The 21,781-nt window shown below is 40.4% G+C and overlaps 1 protein-coding gene across 4 annotated transcripts in view; it reads left to right on the forward strand.

The window, feature by feature from the left end:
- SOX5 (SRY-box transcription factor 5) overlaps positions 1-21,781 on the forward strand; it is a 649,375-nt gene that overhangs the window by 171,687 nt on the left and 455,907 nt on the right. The window lies entirely within an intron of this gene.

The following is a 21,781-nucleotide window of genomic DNA, read 5'->3' on the forward strand; positions in this document are numbered from 1 at the left end:
ACCATGCAAACTTGTGAAAACTCGTTTGGTATTTAAAGGGTCTTGGCCTTTCATGTCACCGAGTTAAAAAGAGAAAAGATAAAATGTTTACTTGTTAATCTTTTTAGCTTTGTGCTTCTTTGCATTTCTAGTGAAATAACCCCATGATTTTAATTCACCAAAGCAAATCTCTTCCTACAGTGATTGTAAGCTACACTAGCTCAAGGCAAGCCATTACATGTAAAAATGAAGCGTGTTCTTTACCCAAAACCTGTAATAGGTATATATGCATTGCAAATAAAGGTGAGATTCAGGAGGCTAAATCCTGGCCCTGGGGTTCATGTTTGGCTGCTGTTGCTGGATAGTTTGTGCTGAGGGCTTTGCTGTACTGACTCGTCTGGTGTCTGTGGAGCTCAGCAGCCCCTTTTCAACAGTGTCTAAGGTCAGGTGGTTCAAAGGGAGATCCCCAAACCCCAGAACTGGTCGTCTTCCATGGGACTCCTCTTGACCAGATGGATGTTGGCTTATCCTCCGCAGTGTTTTATGTACCTTTGGAAATGTCCTGTTAGGAGATATTCTTAAAACTCTTGACATATTTATTGCTATTTAAGAACTTGCATCTAGAAATAACTTTTGGAATTGTCAAGCTCTTCCTCCTTGCATGGATATTGATAGTATATAACCGTCATTAATTTCCTGTGTTTTTTATTTATTGTCATAGATATGAAGTTGTTGCTAACTTCTGTATATCTCTAGTTATCCCTTTTTTACTTAGCTGGTCATGAGCTTCAGTGGCATCGTACAGCAGGGAGCTCTGGGGGTGAAACCTGCCCCGTAAGCTGGGGGCTGCTCCTGCCCCATGCAGGAGCAGAAATGCTGGCTGGGAGCCCACTGCTTCTGACTGTTGCAGGAAAGTCAAGAAATAGACAGTAGGGAGGTATGAGGAATTATGCCTGTGTTGAAGATTTCTTGATGCTTTCCATCCGAAAGCTCTCTTCAGCTGTTTATATCTTTGCCAAATGATTTCAGCTTTGGCTGATATTTTCCATTTTGGGTGTTTGCCTCAGACATTTAAAAAAAAAAATAAAAGAATTTTTCAGCCAAAATGGCTCAGCTGTTCCCAAGCTGAGAGAAAAAAAAATAAGTTGTTCTGCTTTTATTAAAAATATTCTTCCTACTGTCTCAATGGAAAGCTGAAGACCCAAGTTACAAGCCTCTGAAATGCTACATTTCCTGTATGTAGTAGTAACTTGACTGATAAAATTAACCAGGCTTAACTAACTGGTGGAGTTCGTTGTTACACTGGCTCATGTGTCTCTGTTACTGCCTTTCTTTTTGGAGTGGTGGCTGGGGAGTAATGGTTAGGATGAGCTTAGCTGGAACTAGTTAGCCCATCTGCCTACATCGCTTTTTCTGTTTTAAACAGAGGGTAACGCTGTCACTGCAGCCGTATCCAGCTCAGGCTGTGTTTGAGCCACAGAGTAAGCTGAGGATCTAGCTAGCTAAGCTTGACCTAAACTGAACTGTTCCTTTCTAGTCTAGATGAGATGTGTTATTTTCCTCCTAGAGTTCAGGTCAGAAATACAGAGAGAGCAAAAGGCAAAGAGTAGTACTGAACTGTGGAAGAGAAATAAAATTGAATAAGTGCCTGGCAGAAGCAGAGGGACAACACTGGCTTTTGGTGAAGTTGGGAGTGTAACTTATCGCAGCAGCAGGAGCATGGCTCTTCCCTGCGGTGACGGGCGCCTGTTATTTGCTTCAGACATACCCTTCCTTGGGCAAGCATTGAGCCTTTCAGTAGAGAATAAATTAGAGTTTTCCATTTTCTGCCTTACTGAGGTAGCAAATGGCCATTGTGAGGAAATAAGAATGTTCATTTGGGGAGTAAGAAATGGAGTGTGTGAATATGTGGACCTGAGGAAAGCAGGTCTCAGCACACCAAAGACTATGAGGAAGATGTGAGGTGGGTTAGAGTAGTCAGAAAATCATTTAGGCAGCAATGATGACCCACATTCTTGAAGCCTCCTATGGTTTAGGAGTTATCTGTTTTTTCAATACATTGGTTGATAGGAAGATTGACTGATTTCCCACCCCTTCCCCTCTTTGTTTTCTACATTCCCAACCAGATATATTTGGAATGAGATATGAATTCTGATAACAAGAAAATAAATGGAAAAAACCTAAGTTTAAATGGTGTTGCTATCTTAAAATAAATGCTTCAGTAACATGCAGTCTAAAGCTATTTAAGCATATGGAAATGTATGTAAAATCAATATACTACTATGTCATTTTTTGCGTCAGAATCGGCATGTGTCTGTGCTGACAGAATGGCATGCATTACCTTTCCCCATCTGTTCAAAGCACATTTTAGTAGTGCCTTGAAAAGCTTTTGCAAGTCATGACATAAATACACAACTGGATGGTGCAGTATAGATAGGGTAGCAATCTAGTGAAACCTCCTTTAAAAGGAAATTATTTTAATACTTTTCAGACAAGAAATTAATTTTCAACCACAAAAAAATGGTTTTAGTAGAAAAGTGTAGTAGCATTTACCAGTCATATCCACGTTAAACATTTTTCCCCACCACTATATCAGAAAATAGCTTCCAACGTGGATAAAATCCAAAATCAATTAGTTCAGTTTAAGTTATTTCAAATTTCATTGTTAGTTTTAAAGAACATCTTCCAGATTGTCTCTCAACTTTGCACAAAAATTAACTTAGAAGTTTCTTCCCACTTGCATATTCCAGCCTAGAGGAGCTAAAGCTTTGCATAGATCACCAGTAAAAATAGTACCATTAGTTCTCACACAGTAGTACCTGGGTGGTTCTTCAAATGTCACTTTCTTTGTAATTACTGACTTTTTATTGGCTTTTTAGCAGAGCTGCTTGTACTATGATGTGTAGCAAACCCACACCGCTCTCCCTTACTTGATGAATGTTAGGTGTCCATCCACATGACTTATGTAAAAATTTTCTTTTAAGAAGTGTATTTTGCTCTTAGATATGTAGAAGGCTGAGAGGTAGCTCACTGGCTATATGCTATCCTAAAATATAGGACTCCCCTTATGTGCCCCAGGTGATTGCCATTTCTAGGGCAGAGTAGCCTCAGTCTTTTAGGCAGCCTGCAGGACCACACAATTTCAAGCTTATCTGTGGTGTTCTCCTTGACTGTGTAATCTGAGTATAATTCCATCCATCAACTTGTAGTTTTCTCTAGCAAAACCCCTGGCAAGTCTGGATGTACAACAGCTGGTGATGTGTGCTCATCATGTCCATCTCCATAAACAGAAGGAACTGTAGATAGGTAGAAGTGAACACCTGAAGTGAGAGCTGGTCAGAGAGTTTAAAATGATCGATCATTTGTGGGTTGGTTGTTTGATAGACTGCAAGGCTGTAGAAGCTTTGTGGAACAAGAATCTCAGGTACTAGATAGATAAATGCTTGTGGAACAGCTGTTCCTGCTTCTGTGGCACCTGGTGAAGGACTAGGAGAAAATGATGGAAGTATGAACAAGTACATTATTTTGGAAGGTGTCCCTTTAAAATCACAATGTAGTTTGAGAACCTCCAGACTATGGACCAAGTGGGGACCAAAGGGAATCAGAGTGCATCTAATCTGGTTTCTCTTACAGCCTTAGAATAGACCTCACTAATTTTCTGCATCAAAACTAATGAAATGAAAAGCTTTATACAGGTGAAAACTGGTAGTAACTATTATTGTGACTTTTAGCTTATTCTTTGCTTATTATAATATTGTTATATTTGGAACGTATTTGAAACAGGAGGCAAAAGCAGCGGAAAGACTTTCCTTCTGAAGCAAAATTAGAACCATTAGTTGGAAAATCTCGCACTGTGATGTTTATTCATCTCTTCACCATAGCTGAATTTTGCTTTCACTTGCAAGTGTAAACCAGCAGATTAGACACTTCCAAGGGCTCATTCACTGTGAGGTTTTGCAGGTGATTTCAGTTTAATGCAACCAGATAATTGTAGCCCTGGGGCTTGGCTAGGTTATAAAGCTGCTAATCCAGACAATATTATCCGATCACATGTTGTGCTTATGTGAGAGACCTCTGCCTTTAATGGTGTCTCCTCGTGCTTGTAAGTGGTTTTGGATTTTTTTTTTGGTGGTGGTGTTTTTTTTCTTTTCTTAGTTTCAGCAGCCCTATAAAAATGAGACACAGGCTAAGATTAAGCTCCTGAACAAGTCACTAAAGTTATGCAGGACTCTATTATACGTACCCCATACATGTAATATGCATGGAGCATATATCACATGGTTCATGATGCTAACGTGTATCTTCAGCATTTAAGAGAGGGCAAGGTGGTGGGTGCTGACAACTCTGAAAACTGAAGTCTGTATTGAGCTCTAGGCCAACATGTAGCTGAAGCAAATATATTGCAGTGCTTTATAAGCAGCATTGTTGATTGATATGGTCAGGAAACAAATATTTTGTTTAAAAGTGTATTTGTCAAAATAGAAACTTTTCATTATGATACACTGGCTTGAAATAAACTTTCTTTTTTTTTTTTTTTTGTGAGAGAAAGGAGGGTGAAATTGCGTGTCAGCCTGAAATCTGGACCTCTCTCGTTTAGTGATGTTGTTTGCTCACCTCTAGTGAAATTTCCACTGTTTTGTTCCAAGAGGGACAATTCTTCTAAGTTTGTCATCCAGCTCTTTGAAACCGAAGAGGTTGATATGGGTGATATAAAACCTCAGATGAAAGCTGAGGCCTGTCTGTCTGTGCTGTGGGAAAATGCGACACGCTGTCCTGGTTTCCGTACCTTTACAGTATTGTTTTGGCTCAAGATGTAAAGTGGAAGGAGGGGCTGTCTTCTGAGCCAGCCAGCAAAACATGCTCCTTGGGTTTGGGTGAACTGCTGTGGCTGGAATAAGAAATAATTTGGAGCATGCCAGTAAGAATGGGAGTGCTGGGCTTCTCCCTGGAGAGCTTGGTTGTATCAATTTTTCTCTTCTGTCTTGTATTACTAGTACTAGATATCACGTGTTTTTATGGCTAATTTGAACTCCTTATCAACAAGTGTATCAACGATCGGAGTAAAAGGAATTGATTGGGATTAATCTATTTACACTTGTCCTGCTTGGGTGAAAAGTAACTGTCAGCTAGAGCTGTGTCGCTCAGTTGAACCTGCTCTGATGCTTGTTTGACCATCTGAGCACACTCAGCTTGCTGAACTTCAGCCCTTGACCTAGCGTTGAGTGTTGTTCTCCCTAGTCCTGCTTCCAGAATAAACCAGAGCAGAGAATGCTTGTTTCGAAATGCACTGTATTAGGATGCTGTTGACTCAAGCAATCATGATGGTAGCAGAGTTACGAGGGTGTAGAAGCCAAGTCACTCCACTTTTTTGGAGCGCTTCTAGGCTTGAACTAACTTCAGGGAAGGAAGAGGTATATATAACTAGTGGGACTGTGCAGTACTACAGTCCTTGGATATCTGTTTTGATAATCTTTTAGAGAAGAGGAGACCAAATGATTTCTCCATAAAATTTCTGTTAAATATATTTCTTTTAAAAACTGATTTAATTTCAGGCAGTTCTGACAAGGTCTGTAGTGCTCATTGTGATAGTCCGGCTCCAATTTTGCAAAGGCTTGGCGAGTTCACATGTTTATGCGTCTGAATAGTCCCTCGAACTTCAGCAAGACTATTGACATGTGCAGAGTTAAGGCTTGCTGAAGTCTCTGTAAGATGCCAGCCTAGCAAATAACACAGATTTTACAGTGGGGCACACTAACGTCAAATGTGTAATTAAAAATCTTCAGGACAGGCAAATTTCTGAGCATGTGCAGTATCCTTTTTGTGAACCTTGGGATCTCAGCTGGTTTTGGTGAAAAACACAGAAAGCAATTAGCTTGCATCTTAGAGGCTAATAATAACTGAACCTTTTGGCAGATTCTGTGATGGGATGATTTCCTCTCAGTGATATAAGCCAAATGAATTAATAAAACAGATTTTTACAAATCACTTACTCTAACACAGTCATTTTGCTGTCAGAGGTGCATAAAAGCAAAGAATTTGAAACCTGGACTCTGCTACTTTGCACTTTAGACTTTGCATTGTTTTTGGAGGAACAGTCTCATGTATTTGTGCCACGTTAAAGCAGTTTTCCCTCTAGAGCGACAATCTTGTGTGTTCTGCTTGAGATTTGAACAAATTTCATAAACTAAGCCCCTTTATTATCTCTCTCTTTATAAAATTTGAAGAGATTTCTTCCATTTCAATAGTAAAGGTCCAAACAGATCTGCCTGGATAAACAAGATGAGCAAGATTTGGTTCTAAGTTAGGCAGCAGGGGGTGGTGGTGCTTGCTCTTGAAATCAGTGATGTCTCTTTTTTTTCCAAAAAGACAGCTGGCATAAGCAGATTTACCACCAACTGCCTTCTTAATGCGCTTCAACTCTGACCCGAAGTGACTTCCTTGCTCCTGCACCAACTCCTTCAATCCCTATGATCATTTGGTCTTTGTGGTCTCTCTCATCATCACCAGAGATTCAGCAGTGCAATGAGAATGGAAAACATGGTGCCTGTATACACACAAATGTCAAATTATCTGCACAGACAATTCCAGTAGCTTTAAACAAGGGAAACACCAGTTGCTAAAACGTAGACATGGGAACCCTATGTTGGTGAAGAGCAATACGGACACTCCAGTAATACTAAACTGGAGCTGAGGCTTGGTTCCCAGCTTTCTCAGCTAACCAAAGGCAAGAGAGATCATATATGTGTCTAACTGCCAAAAGTAAATATAGCAGCATTACTTGAAAGGAGAGAAATGAGAATGGGTGTGCTTGGTGGCAATGCAGCGCCTGAATGCTGCAGTGATGTGGGTCACATCGGGGCCTGAGACACAAATGGTACGGTCATCCTCAGGCTCCCAGGTGGGTATCTGGAGCTTGTGAGTAGAGAACAATGTAATCACACAAAGTCATGACAGCAGTGTTTTCAAATAGTCAGAGGCAGTCCTTGGGGGAAGGAACAAGAGCTGCTGGAAGGGAGAAGAGTGAAAGAGCAGAAAGATGTACTCCTAGATATTTTTGTTGACTTTAGTTACAATTGAGTGACATGTAGGCAACACTAGAGAGTGGTGCCCGTTATGTGAAAACTCAACAATCAGGCACTGGAGTTAGATGTTTCTTGAAAAGAAGACATCACTTTCTCCTTTGAAAGTGTAGTTGGCTTTATAACACATCCAAACAGGATGCAAAGTCCCCCAACCCTCTCTTTACCTTATGTCTATTTCCCATCTCTGGAGTTAGCTCATGTAGGACAGCGCTGAGACACTAGTAATGGTATTGAAGGACATTCCCTTGCTGTCCCGTGCCCTCATCCTATTGTGAGTCATGCTTGGTGCCCTGGACCGAATGTCGGGGAAGTTTTCTATGCTCCTCTTCTACGTGGCCCAACATGCCTGCTGCACAATGGGCTTTTTAACTGTTGTTTTGGTCTTGTTAACTGTAAGCCTGGAAGGTTTTGTCTCTCTTACTGAACTGTGAAGCACATGCTGATTCTTCTGAACAGGTAGCCCAGAAACTGAATGTTTATGCCTCTTAGTTTTAAAACATATATATAATCGTATAGTTTGATCTTACCTTTGAAAAAGACTGACACCCCCACCACTATTCTTCTGAGCAACCTGAAAATACTGTAAATGCTTCATCTTCACCTGGGGCTCATGTTCAGCCTTAGGACTTCTTAGCCTCTGTTCCCATTCCCTATCAAAAGCAGTGATGTGCAAAATACAGACTGAAATCGTTACTGCCTAAGGCCACTGTCTAGGCTGAGAATAAATCTGATCAGCTGCAAACTCGTATTTTTTAGTGGAGCCTCTGTTTCTTCTGTTCCCTTTCCAAGGGAGACGAAAGCCTAAGCAAATGTTCAGAGTGCCTACCAGGAGAATTATTCTCTTCCCTTCAGCTTCTTATGCTGCACCCTGCTTTCTGAGGTCTGGTAGTTTTTTAGATGGAGTTGTGGAGGAGTTGTGGAGTCTTAATGCAGGGCTCTCCTTGAATGGTATGAGTTCCCTGTGCCTTTTCCTCTAGGCTTGCAATGGAAATACAATGCTGCTTTGCATCCTGGGGTTTAGGCTTTGTGAAAATAGCTATCTGACAAAGCTTTTTTTTGTTTGTTTGTTTTTGTGGGGTTTTTTTTTGTTGTTGTTGTTGGTGGTGTTTTGTTTTGGGTTTTTTTTTTGGGGGTTTTTTTTTTTTAGATAAAAGGTAAGATGAAGCAAATTAGTATTTGGTGCTCAAGTCAGTCTCTCAAACATAGGCTTACAATGCTGGCTTAGCTGTTTCAGGGGATGCTGTCTTGCATCCAGTTGCCTTTCCAGTAAGGTCCCAGTGTGATGCTATGCCCTTGTGTCCAAGGGGTAGGCACAGTTTGGCCATAGCTGGATTTTCAGCTCAGTGAAGTCGGGGGCAGTATTTATCTATGGAATTGCTGAAGAAGCTAGCTGCTAGTGCCATTGCGGCAGCGCAGCGATGCCTGGCCCAATTAGCCTTGCTGTGAGGCTGGCCTTGTTACCTCAGAGCGAGTGCTTTGGGCGTACAGTGAAGTGCGGCTGGGTGTCTCCGCAGAGCGTTCTGTTTGTCCTCCACCCTGAGATCTCCTCCCTTGATCTGGGGGTGCTGGAGGAAGCCCGTTAAACCTGGCCCTTGGTTTTCTGATGAGCTGTGGGTGCGATGCTGGCTGTCACCTCATCTGGGTGTCCCTGTCCTAGCACTCTCCCTCTTCATTTCAGTACCCAGCGCAAGTCTTGCCCACAGTGATCTGCCCTACCTGGAACTCTCTTAAAGAATAATAACTGATGTGGAAGTGGGTTCACAGAAGTTAGAGATCAGCGTAACCTTCTCCTCATCTCTGCCCCTCTCTTTCAAGTGTCTGTGAAGAGGGAAGATCTCCTCTCCCCCTTCCCTTCTGCCCCTCTGCCCCAGCTCCTTCTCCTTCCTGCCTGGCAGTAAACAGTAGATGTTACATGTATTAACACCGCGCTCCAACACAATGCTCCTGGGCGTGCTCTGTGTGTGAGTCCCTGGCAGCTGTAAATTAATTAAAAGTAGACAGAAACCCTAGGTAAAAAAAAAAAAAAAAGGCGAGTTCCCTTCCCCCCCTCCGCCCCTCTTTTGCTTTCTCTCTCTGTGGGTAAATAGCTAATTCCTTTGTTCCATGCTGCACTATTTCATTTCTGCCGTCATTGTCCTCATTGTTCTCTGAAACAGGAGGGGTCTGGGCCAGGAGCAGCCAAGGTCTTGGCTAATGACGGGAAGTCTTTAAAGTTTGCGCTGCATTTCATCTTCTCTGTGGGAGTTTTAGGACGCATCCAGTGTTTGATCCCCACCGTGCAACTTTGCTTCTAGTTAATTAACAGATCCCCATTACACTCTCTCATCTGCAAGCACATGGGAGGCCTATCAGGAGGTAATTCAAGGCCAATCTTGAGTGATGGCAGAAATTAGAGAAAACGGTTGTTTCAGGGTTCTAATGTTCAAGAATAAAGCTCTCCCTTTGCAGAGGTACCCTGTAAATTTGGGCTTGTTTTGCTGTATCATTTTAAGTTTTTATGTTATCTCCTTTGTAATTGGGTCTAGTTTGGGGATTCATTTTTTTTAGGAAGTGTAGATGGGAAGGCAGTTTATTTGTTTTGCTGCTGCTTTGCCGTGCTGGCAGCCTGCATGGTGTACGGTTTTGAGGGCTAGTTGAAACAAAACCGCAGTGTTATTAGCAAGATGTTTTCACCTTCCTTTCATTCCTGGCTTCCCTGTTCCCACCAAGCCTATTATACAGGTTACAAGTGTCTTATGGCAACTTTTTTAGTGTTGAGTAAAACCACCACAGGCCTCCCAGCTGCAGAGCTTTGTCAGGCTTTCAGCTAAATACTGCATCTCTCAGGAGTGCAACCTTCTGTCGACTTCGAATGTTTAGAGTTGTCTGATATTTTCCACCCCCTCTTCTTTCCTCTTCCCCACCCTATGAGCAATGACCCCCTTTAACTAATGAATTAGGAACTGCTCCTGCAGTTGCAATTCTCAGTTCAGCACTTGGCAATGAGAATCAAACCAGGGCTATTTAGTGCAGCGTTAAATGGCCCACCACATTAGCCCCCTGGCACGCTAAGCTATTAGGTTGTTTTACTGTTGTTGAAGTTGCATTTGTTAGGTGGAGTTGCTGCTCCAACAGAAACTTGGTAACGTGGGAAGAGGCAGACAGCCCGTTGTCTTGTGGATGTGTTGTATGGCTACAGGAGACCAAAGTTTCCCCCTGTCTCTGTGAACCTATTACAGAGGAACTTTTTCAGCTTTGTTGCGATCAAGCGATCTCGATTGACTGTTATGCTGTGGCAGGGAGTAATCAAATAAGTAGTTGTTGCTTACTTGCTCCCAGTCAGCTCTCTGCTGGGCTGCAGCAAGGTGGTGTACCCTGGCAGGGAGCCTCCAGCACCTTGGGAGCTCCAGGTAGTATTAAACTTTGCAGGCCATCTCCTCAGCATCACCAGCTCCTGCTGGTCTGGTCCTCTGGGCTCCTTGCCACCTCTTAAGGGAAGAGCAGTGCGTGGGCTTGTTCTTTGTTTGTAGATGTTGGGCCGGTGTGAGGACCTCTGAACAATTGTGGCTGCGCAGCATCCCTCCAGAGACTCCTCCAGCCTCTATATTGCAACACATTGTAGCCCAAGAAATGAACCTTTTTCAGAAATGCTCCAAAACACCCTCAAAACAGGCTGTCACGGAAAAGGGATTCACCATTTTCTGCTACGAGTGAACTTTGATCTTGCACTCAGGGCTGTCTTGAAGATCCCAGGCACAGTTCCTGTACCTGCAGAGGGTGCATATCGTGCTGGGAGGCAGGATTCACGCTGGCCATGAACTTAATGTACAAGTTTAGAAAATGAACTATAAGGTATATACACCTTTGGTTCAGTGCGGCGTGCCTGATTTTCCAGTGCTTGTTCTGGGTCTTTGTCTAAAAATAGTATTACTTGTCTGCTTATTTAAGGAGCCTGCTGTCTTATGCTCTGAATGAATATCGAAGTAAAATCTTTAAATATATGTATAAAAGATAAATAAAAATTGTGCCATGGATTAGAGTGACATGCACGGGGGAAAAACCCCACCACAAAATACGAAGGGCAGCAAAGGGAATGATTTAGTATTTGAGCCTCAAATCCAGTTTAAAACCTGACAGGGTCAGCAAAGCCTTCCGTGTTCCTGACTTCCCTCCAGCTCACTGAAGGCTTTATGGACAAGAAGCAAAGGAGTGATGTCCTTTTGTTTGACTTAGGCATCTGTGTTATGTGGAGCCAACTGTAGGTGCAGGAGTTTGCTCAGCTTGCCTGAGTGATGTCTGTCTTTTTTTTTTTTTTTTTTTTTTTTCTTCTCCCTTTGTTTTTACTCATGTTGCAGCAATTTGCATCCTCTCTTTCTGCAACAGCAATACTTTTCCATTGCTGGATACAAAGATATTGTGAAGCACTGACTGATTCTTTGGGGTGGGAGGGGGAATCAATGTGAAGTGTCGTTTTATTTGATTTAAGCGTAATGAAATGGGCAGCGCGTTCACAGTCAAGGCACCCTGTTGCTGATGTGACTGGGATAGACAGGGTCCTCAGCTGCTAAGCAGGGATGCTTGGATGTGCCACAGGGTTTCAGAGAGAATCCCCCTGCAAAGGGAAGCGTGTGCCAGTATTGTAGAGTGCTTGTGCCAGCCAGCTTGCAGGGTTGATTTGGCATTTGGCGTATTGGTAGCGGCTGCCAGTGTGTGTGGTGGAAGAGAAGGGAATAGACAAGAAAAACACGTAGGGGTTTAAAATAAAAATGTAAAATTATTTGCTTTGTGCCATATGGACTCCAATATTTTGACAAAACTAAGGCCAAAATTAATCATGCCAGGTTAGAGTTTTAGTTCAAAAACATATGTATAACTGTCCCCCTGAGTGTGTATTTGAGTTACCGTTTTCATACAGAAAAACCTTAACCTTTTCCATTTCTTGTTCTCTGCTTCACTACCCATTGCTCCACCTGGGTGAACTTTTCCTATTATGTGAAAGTTTAAAATAGTTTTTGATTTTTTGGGGTAGTTTCTTAGTTAAATGTCACAGATGATGTTGATTTGCTGTCTAAAATTTTGTTTGGAGGCGCTTATTTTCTTTTTCTTTTCATGGAGCAAAATTAATTTTAACAAAAGTTGTCTTGTGTCCAGGCTGGACTGTGTAGTCAAAAAGAATGGGGGAAGGGATGAGAGGATGAGGGAGAAGGAGTAACCAGAACTGCTGGTAATGGTTGGAGAGCTATTATACGAAAAGTGGAAGTCTATCACCCCAGTCTTGCTTGTCCCAACTTTTAACTATGATTTTTTCATCAAGCACACAGCATCTTGTTATACCTGAGCATTTTATTCAGACTTACCCTGTATTGGGTCATCATTGAACAAGTTCCTGTTGTGGGCACTCCGCTTCACCACTAAAAATGCCATATGGAGTCTAGCTTAATCCACTTCAAAAGCAATGTTAAACTGTATGTAGGCATTCCAAAAAGGAATAAGGATGAGTGTGGAGTGGAACTGTTCTACATTACTTTTTCAGGGCTAGTTCATTTTGTACACAAGTCCACAGGATGACATCAAATCTTGAAAGATCCGGTTTTTATAGGGTTCAGGTGCGATAGAATTGGGTATTTTTGTTCATCCTACTATAGAGATGTGAGATGGATATGAAATTCAAATATAGATCTCTATCTTTTTAAAGTTTGGAAATGTTCAGAGGCAGGATTTAGGCAATCTTTAATTCATGTGAATGTAAGCAGTACTATGACTATCTGAGGACAGTAAATATATCTCTATGTGTGATTGATCTCCAGATCAGCCTATCTATTATCATAAAGCCCCTCCTTTGAGTGGGAGGAGGTGGGTGGAAATTTGAAAGAACAAATGTAAGTGACTGGTTTCCTTTCACTTTTATGCCTCTCTCACTATTTGGTTTTAAAAGAGCCCCAGTTTGGATGATAACGAAATGTTGCTTTGAAGTTCTAACTAAATTGCGTTTCTTGTTCTCCGCTGTCGCATGTAAGACTTAAAAAAAAAAAAATGGACAAGCAATGATTAGTGTATAATAATGTATACTCAAATAGCTTATGGTATTATGAAAACAAAAATTCAAAAGGCCAATATACTGGCAGTTAAAATCTGTCTAAGGGGCAATAGGGGGGAACCTTCACAAAAACAATATGCTGATTGCGTGCAGCTACCCTGCCGAGTCAAATCTTAAATAAATTATACATACATAGCTGTACTGGAGCTGAGAAATGAAGCAGTTTAAAATGTTCCTGGTTCTGTGCTTCAGGCAAAGCCTATATCCACTCTGTGTCCTTAATGCATCAGACATTTGGTCTGTTGGTTTGGGTACCCTGCCACGGTAACTGGGCAGTACCTGGTGCTTCAGAGGCTAGTGGAAAAATCCAGCTCTGTGATCAGATATAGGGAGAAATGTGGGTGATAAACAATATCTCTTGATTATTTGATAAGGAATCCCTTCCTCTTAACTGCACCACATCCCCCAAATCCCTCCCACTTGTAAGAAATCCTGATGAAATACTGAAATGTTGCATATTTAGGTAGAGTGTTTTTCCACAGAAATAAATTTATGCATCCAAAAATTCAGTTTCTAAGCAGCTGAAGTTCTTCAGAAATTTGGGTCAAATCTGATAAGTCATTTTAGCCAAAATGAGGATGAAAATAAATTTTTGAACATCAAAGTGATTCATTTCAGTACATATGAAACAAAGCATTTTGATTTCTTGGGGTTTCCAAGAAGACTCAGTAACTATACAGCCTCATGATGAGGGCTACTCACAGGCACGTAGGAGATCTGTGTTCTTATCCTCTTTCTTCCTAAATGGAAGAAAGGTCTTGAATATGATTTTTCTTCTTCTCACATTCTATTCTTAGTCTGTATATACTACATACACTCATGCATACACATTCATGGAGGGGGAAATAGAATAATTCTGTAGGTTTGTGAGCAGGCTGATCCCTGTGGAAACAGGTAACCGGGGCCCACTCTCTATGTTAAGCAATATGTAAGTGCTTATACAGAGCTTCAACTGGAAAGACTGATAAGTAGATCTTGATGTGCCACTGGTTAGGGCAGATATTAGGATATGGTGCACATGGAGATCCTTGCTCCAAATCATGTTTAATTTAAATTCAGGTCCTCCTGATCTTGGTTAACACTTTAATCCCTAAGACACAATGGTAAGGAGAGTTTGGCAGCAGCATCTTCGTCACAGGATCTACTTTTAAACTGCTGGGAGCGCCTTCTTTGCCTGGCAAAAGTATTCTTAAGCACAGTTATTTGTACAACTCCGCTTTCAACAGCGGAGACTAAGGTTTGGACCTAAGCTGGCAGAAATAGCTCAGAAATGTTTAATGAACATTAACAGACTTTGTTCAGGTTTTGTGAGTTTCTTGGGATCAAATCACACTTCCTAAACATCAACTGTTTAAAACCTGCATTAAACAGATGAATAAATACATTTTGTATGCCACTCAGGAGGTAATGTGGTTTTGGTCTTTGGCTAACAGAATCAATCAAATCACTAATTGTAAACCTAGCACAAGAAGACGTGAGCAAAGCACGTTGCTGCTCTAGGTCTAAATGTACTGTCCTGAAACTTTTGCTGTGCTACCAAAATCCCCTTCCACAGTTTCAGAGTTGAATCACAGCAAATAAGAGCAAAATTTGGCCTTCACTTTTGGCATAGTATTTATTACTTGCTATCTTTTTATCTGTTTTATTTGTGAGAATAAATACTATTTGAACTTATTTTAAAAAGTATATTTCAGCATTACTTAGGCACAAACAGAGGCTAATGTGTCTAGCTTTCAGATAGCTTATTACCATTGGAATACTCTGTAGATAAATTATATTAAAAGAAAAAAAAAAACAAAACAACCCCGTTTCAGCTTCTGACTCATTCTAAATGGAGACTTAGCTCTAAGTAATCAAAATTGCTTTGCTTGTGCGTAGCAGCATTAAAAGCCTTGTCCACTAATTGAGTGAAGCAGCTCCAGTGAAGCAGCCTTGCCCCCTCATTATGTGATCTTGCAAGTGCTGTTTGCCGTCGTCGCTTGCCGGTCTCAATCTAACTGTACTGCTGGTGCAAATTAACAGTAATTCGTTATGACACACTGTGTCTTTCCAGTGAAACAACAATATGGATCTCGTACCACCCCCGCCCTTCTCTCCTTTCCTCCTCACACCTCCTAGATCCTTTTCCCACCTCAAGATATCACCCCTGACTTAGCCATCCCACTCCTTCTAACTAACTGGTGTGTCAGGGTGTATTGTGGCTTGACTGATGGATAGCACCCCGTGCTCTTCTGCTGACACGTTATAGAGACATTAGTCATACAAAAGGCAGTGCTTTCTGGTGGCTCAGGCAGTCTCAGTGCTGATGGAAGGACTTGTACTTCAGGGGAAAGCTGTGCGTGCACACCGATATGATCATCCATGACCTTCTGCAGCTGAGGAACCCTGTGGACAGCATGCTCCAGCAGGCAGGAGAGATCAGTGGGTAACACTTTAAAATCAAAGTTAGCTAATATATGTGGAGTTTTGATGCCTGACTACTGTACTTAAACACTATTGGTTATTGTTAATTTATTGAATTTTTGCTTCCATCCTAACTGCAAGAAATGACCTTAAGAAAGGAAGCATTAGTTGGGAGCTCAGAACTCAAGAAATTCATGCCTTGCTTTTCGCCACATTTCTCTGTCACTTTGCAACAGACATTTATGCTCCCTTTAATAATAATCTCTACTTCTCATCTTTTGGTTATGCAGTCCTTTTAAATTGCAAACTGTATTGTGAAGGCTGTCTCTTGCTTTGTGTATATAGAGAGGTTTCTACAAGGGAGCCCTGTTTTCAGCTGGGGCTTCTGTCCTGGATTCTCAGCTGGCGGAAGTCGACTGAGTGCCGCTGAAGTCATTTAAGTGTATATGAAAGTTCTATGGCATATATCATCAGTGTTATTCTTTGCATTGCTAGAGAGAGGCATCTTCAACTAGTGTGATCTTAGCCCATATCTTAGAGAATTAATATCCAGTTCTCAAAGATACGCAATCTTTTCTCACTTCAGTTATTTTCATTTAAAATGAAGAGGAACAATTTTTACATGAACTGAACGTTTTTGTTTTGAAATATCAGCTCTGAAAGAAAATAATTATACTTCTGGTGGGGGAAATTGTTGAAGTTACTTTCTGAAGATAAAGTTGTTCAGTTTTTTCATCTAAAAATCAACCCACTAATTTCTCAATTTAAAAAAAAAATAGTTGAGGGAGGAAGGAAGAAAAGGACAAAAGTTTGGACCAAGTCTTAGATTTATTTGTTTGTTTGTTTGTTTTAAATTTCAGAATAATTCAGAACTGGTTAAAATCAAGATTGTGACTCTAGGTTAATCCTAACTAACATTAGGCACTTTTCTGAGGTCAAAATTTTGAACATTGTTATCTGAGCCTGCCTTTGTAGTCAGCACAGAGAGATGCTTTTCAGCAAAATGTTTCGGCCCCCGTTACGCCTTTACGACCTGTGGGACAGTCTGTACATCTCTGCCGGAGGGATCTTGAACTGACTGTGTTCTTAACCTGGGCAGTTGAATTTAAGTTGAGTTAGTCATCACTTCCCAATGGGTCATTGACTCTGGAATTAATTTTTTTTTTAATTGATACTACGCAAGATGATCTGTTATCATTGAAATATGATGTAGACACATCTTCAGTGCTATTAATCAGTAACGAGGCTAATGTCATTACCCCTGTTCCACAGATGAGAAACGTGAAGCAAGGGAAATGACTTGGCAGAGGTCAGACAGAAAAGACGTGTTTCTACCTGCATCCCACCCGCCTAATCTCATGGTATTTATTAGGAGAGAGCAAAAGCAAGGTTTTCTGTAACCTGAAGTCGTGGAGTCATGTTTTCATATGTTACACTTTCAGTTAAATTAGTTCTTTCCCCAGTAGATTCAAAGCTTGAAGATGTGATTTCTAACAGTTCATAGCCAAGTAAATAATCTCCTACAAGAATGCATGTATAAAATATCCATGCCTTATTGATGATTGCTTGATTTTTCAGGTTTTGAAGTATGACAGTAGGACTTCTAGAATCTACTGCATCTTAAAATATCTTTCATAGTTGCATGGATTTTTTCATGCGCTAGACTAAGGGTTAATATTTTGGCGGCTTTGTCCCTATGTATATATTATAGAAGAGGAGGAGGTTGAGACTTCTGACCACAGAGAGGAAGGGTCAGTTGCTTTCTTCATAACTTCTTATTAGCTAATACAGAGTAAGCTCAGGGATCTCAGACATACAGTGTGTATATATAACTGGGGATACAGCCAAAATGACGATTATAGACGCTTCAGGATCAATACTAGATGTAAGGATGAATACTCTATCAAATGATTTTGGGAAGCAAAATAAATCTTATTTTTGCTGCTTCAGAAGAGTAGAATTGTCAAGATATTTAACTCTTTGCCAAGTGTCTTACCACCTCTCCATTGAAAGCTACAGCAAAAGTCCTAACTAATTTCAGTACTGCAGGGTCAAGCTGCTGGTGTTGCTGGGCACTTGCATATTCAGTGCAAAAAACTTTGGGTTCTTTGAACTGGGAAAAAATATCTTTCATTTAGATGATATATAAACATTTTTTTTTGTTAGAGCTTTAACTTGGTTAAGTATAATCAGGTAGCTATTGTAGAATTTAAATGACCAGTGATTGTTATTTGATAATAACAACTTACATGTATATAGTGCTGTATATCCCAAAGGGATCCCAGAGGATTTTAACGACTCTACAATAAAATATACAACAAAGTAAACATTAATTATAATTACACCATTAGGAGAAAATACGAGGATATTAAAAATATATCAGTCTGTGGCTTGCTTTTGTTCTCATTTTAATTCATTAGCCAAGCTCACCCAGAGTGCAAATGAATTCTTAGTGGTTCTGCCATATCGGATTTAAGAAATTTTCTGTACAAGTACTGTAGTGAGAGCAGAGAAGGGTAGAAAAGGGTGTAAATACCCTTCTGAGGTTGCCTACAAAATCAGCTCCACTCATGCAGGTTGCTTAAGTGGGATGTCACTTTTTAACTCTGTTGAGCCACTTGTATTCATCCCTCCCATGGTTGGATGGCGGTTGTACTGCATTAGACTCTGTGAGGCTGTTTCCTTGCTAGATGAGACAAAGCTAAACAGGTTATCTTTCAAATGCCATGTGCCTACAACATCGGAGTGGGAATCAGATGGTGCTTTGAACAACCTGGGGTTTTTTTCGTGCATAAACCTTGAAATAGTTTAAATGTCAACACTGTTATTGTCATTCTCAGGTTATTAGTGTTAACACCTCATTGAGGTAAACCGAGTAGTTTATACCTCTCGAGCTGCTCTTCTAGGGTTTTGTAGGTTCAAGTTCAAATTTCTTCACTGAAATGGTTATCAAGCATTGGAACAGGCTGCCCAGGGAAGTGGTTGAGCCACCATCCCTTGAGGTATTTAAGATGTGTAGATGTGGTGCTTACGGACATGATTTAGTGGTGGATTTGGTAGTGTTAGGTCATTGAGTCCAATGGGTTAACCTTCACAGCCTTTTCCAACCTAGATGATTTTATGATTCTATGATTCTATGTGTCTAGCTTTGTACTTTCTTTCCTTAAATGCATATTGTCAATGCTGAAGGAAAAGACAAAAGCTTGAGGGATGTTAATGTGTTCTGCTGTAACATCTCATCTGAAACTGCAGGTGGGAACTGGAAGACTCACTGTAGCAGGCACTTCATGGAAAAGTTGCATGAAGACAGTCTCTGCTTTTGAGAGGTCTCTATCTAGGTCTTGAAAAAAAACATAAAACCAAGAATCCCAGAATTGTTTGGGTGAGGAATTGCTGAAGTGATGTGACTACTTTCAGAGTAAAGTCTTGGTGACCATGAAAATAGAGCCAGGTAGCTGGGTGCTATTTTTGTGGATGGTTAATGTAGGTGGCTTGCTTTGTGTTGTTTCTTTTCTAATGTATAATAAATTCTAGCCTAAGTCTGAAATATTACCAGAACCTTCTGAAATCCTCTTGAATTATAAGGTTTTTTTCAATTGCTGAGACAAGTTGCTTGTTTGCACCTGAAGACAAAGCTATACTACTATTAAACATAAATTTGGCGATGTCTGAGAAGGTATGTAAAGTACTTTTTGTTACTGGTTTGCAAGAGTTCTTGCCCATTGAGATGGCTTTCAGTTTCTGTAAATATTCATTTTCCCTGGCTTTTGGCCACAACATATGAAAACACTCTACTTAAAATAATTTCTTCTTAAAATCATAGTTCTTTCTCAATCTCAGAGCGTTTCTTTAGTTTCTGTTTTAACATTCTTAATCAATTTGTGAAAGTTGTTTGCCAATACTGTCTTGTTTTTCAGATTTGTAATGAAGCATGAGGGATTTTTACATTTTGTGGTGAAAGTTTTGCATGGGTCTTACTGTAAACCTTTCACAATGTCTTTAATTTGTTTATTTTTGGGAGATGGAAGAAAGGGAAATGGTGACATACAGATGGGTTTTCTGCTCCATTTCCTCTGTGCAGCAGATGATAACTCTCAAGTACAAATGCTGCAACATTCAAAGCACTGAGCTCTAATTTTTTTGATCATAGGTACATGCAATGGTGGCCTATTTACTAACCTGCAATCTGCAATAAATATGTGATAATAATAGCTAAGAGCCTAATCTCTGAGTAAAGTTGAGCAAACACACTCAAATAAATATTCAGGTGGAACATTCTGAAGTTCCCTTCCAGAGTGTTTTGGATCATACCTTTCTGATCCCGCTACAGCCAAGTGGGAATCAAAGTGCGTGTAACTCCCAGGGAAGTGCTATAAAAATGTTTTCTTGCTGAAACTGTATTTAAGAATAGGTTTACGTATAATAATAATGGCACTTGGGATCATGAGACCTTGGAGTAGGACCCAAGTCTTTTCACTCATCGGTGATACACAAATTAATAGAAGAATGCTGAACTGGACAGTATTTTGTATGTTATGCGATGTTCCACATAACCCTGATATAAATGGACATATACAAAACACAAATTCACCTTCTGTATGGGAAAGTGTAGCTTTCCGCTTACTGCTCCACAGCATTGTAGAACCTCTTGTTTCACTTATTTAAACATAAATCTCTACAATTTGAGATTAAATAGATTTTCCTGGGTGCGTAGTAGTAGCCTTCTCTTCTCTGTGCCTGTAGGCCATCTGCTAAGAAGTTAAAAAAATAATGCATATGTTGGTGACAGATATCACAAAATGTGACTAGCTTTGTTGCAGGTATCATTTGAAATGGGTGGATTTTGCAGACTAAACATGGAAATGAAAGGCAGACTAGACAGAATATTTTTTTTTATTTGTAATAAAACCAGATAATGTTGAAGTCATTTGCAATCCCAGTGGTAAGGACTTAGGCACAATGTGATAGTTACAGTGATTTTAAAAGGAGCTAAGTAGTAAATAAAAGATAGGAAATATTATCTCAAGTTAGAGCTTTAATTTTGATTACAGCTTGTGTTTTTAGAACAGAGGCAGAGTGCACATGACATAAGGAATGGCAGTGCATTAGTGAAAGTGGGTGTCTGAAAGAAACCAGCCTGTGTTTGTGGGAGCATGAAACTGTTGAAAAGAAACTGCTACTTTCACACTGCCATATACAAAACTCACGATGAGACTAGCAATGAAGTGTAGAGAAAGTCTCCCTTGTTCATCCAAGAAAAATAGTGCACGTCTCCTAGTATAAATGGCTCTGGGTTTAGTTTTTGTAGTGCTTGGTGTCAGTCTGTAAGACTCAAAGAAGGAGAAATGATCTAAACGAGAACATGAAAGTCCTGGGGTTTTGTTATGAAAACTTTTTTCAAAATGCTTTTGCAAAACACCTTTAAAGTGTTGAAGAAATATGTTAGAACTAATCTCGAGAGTGGGAAATAATTGGGAATTATTATTACCACAAATTCTATTAAGTCTCTGTTTTGTATTTTTATAGCGTGCAGAAAATATAAATAATAGCTGATTAGTAGTCTTGACTTGGAGCTCTCTGTTTTCTCCCTATATTGGATAAATGTCATACTGATAGATCAATCATTTAATCAATCTACTTCCATGGCCTTCAGCACTATAGTATCTGAGTGCCTCCCAGTGTTGGAACGCTCAGTAATTCTGGGTTTTTCTCCAGTTGCTCTGTACTCCTTAATTTGATTTTGTTCTTAGTTACACTGATGTAAATCTAAAACGACTCCATTGATTTTGATGGAGCAATCCAGCATTTATGAAGCTGAAGACAGAATCTAACCCTCCTCTTCCAATTCCCCAGCTATTCTTAAGTTCTACTAATAATATTTCTTGGAGTTATTAGCCTGCTCTCTGAGTTATTTTCCCTGTTCCTGCTGCATCTTTTTTTCTTCTGCTGCCTTGGGTGTGATCCAAAGTCTACTGAAATTGCTGTCAGTGTTTCAACTGATATCAGCTGACTGTGGCTCAGTTTCCCACTTACCTCCCTCTCTCTGCCTTTTTCCCCTCTGCAGACCCCAAAGGTTACTGTGGGAGTTTGTGTCCATCTGAGTAGAGACTTCTAATTAATTCAAGTTATGTGTATTCCTACAGTTCAGTGAACAGTTCTTGCTGTACTGGGATCCTAATCTCCATCTTTTCCTTTTTAATACCTATTGCTTCCCTCAGTTTACTTTTCTTTTAACAAGATC

The sequence above is a fragment of the Chlamydotis macqueenii genome, chromosome 1 (assembly GCF_036417535.1).
Source record: "Chlamydotis macqueenii isolate bChlMac1 chromosome 1, bChlMac1.mat, whole genome shotgun sequence".
NCBI lineage: Eukaryota > Metazoa > Chordata > Aves > Otidiformes > Otididae > Chlamydotis > Chlamydotis macqueenii.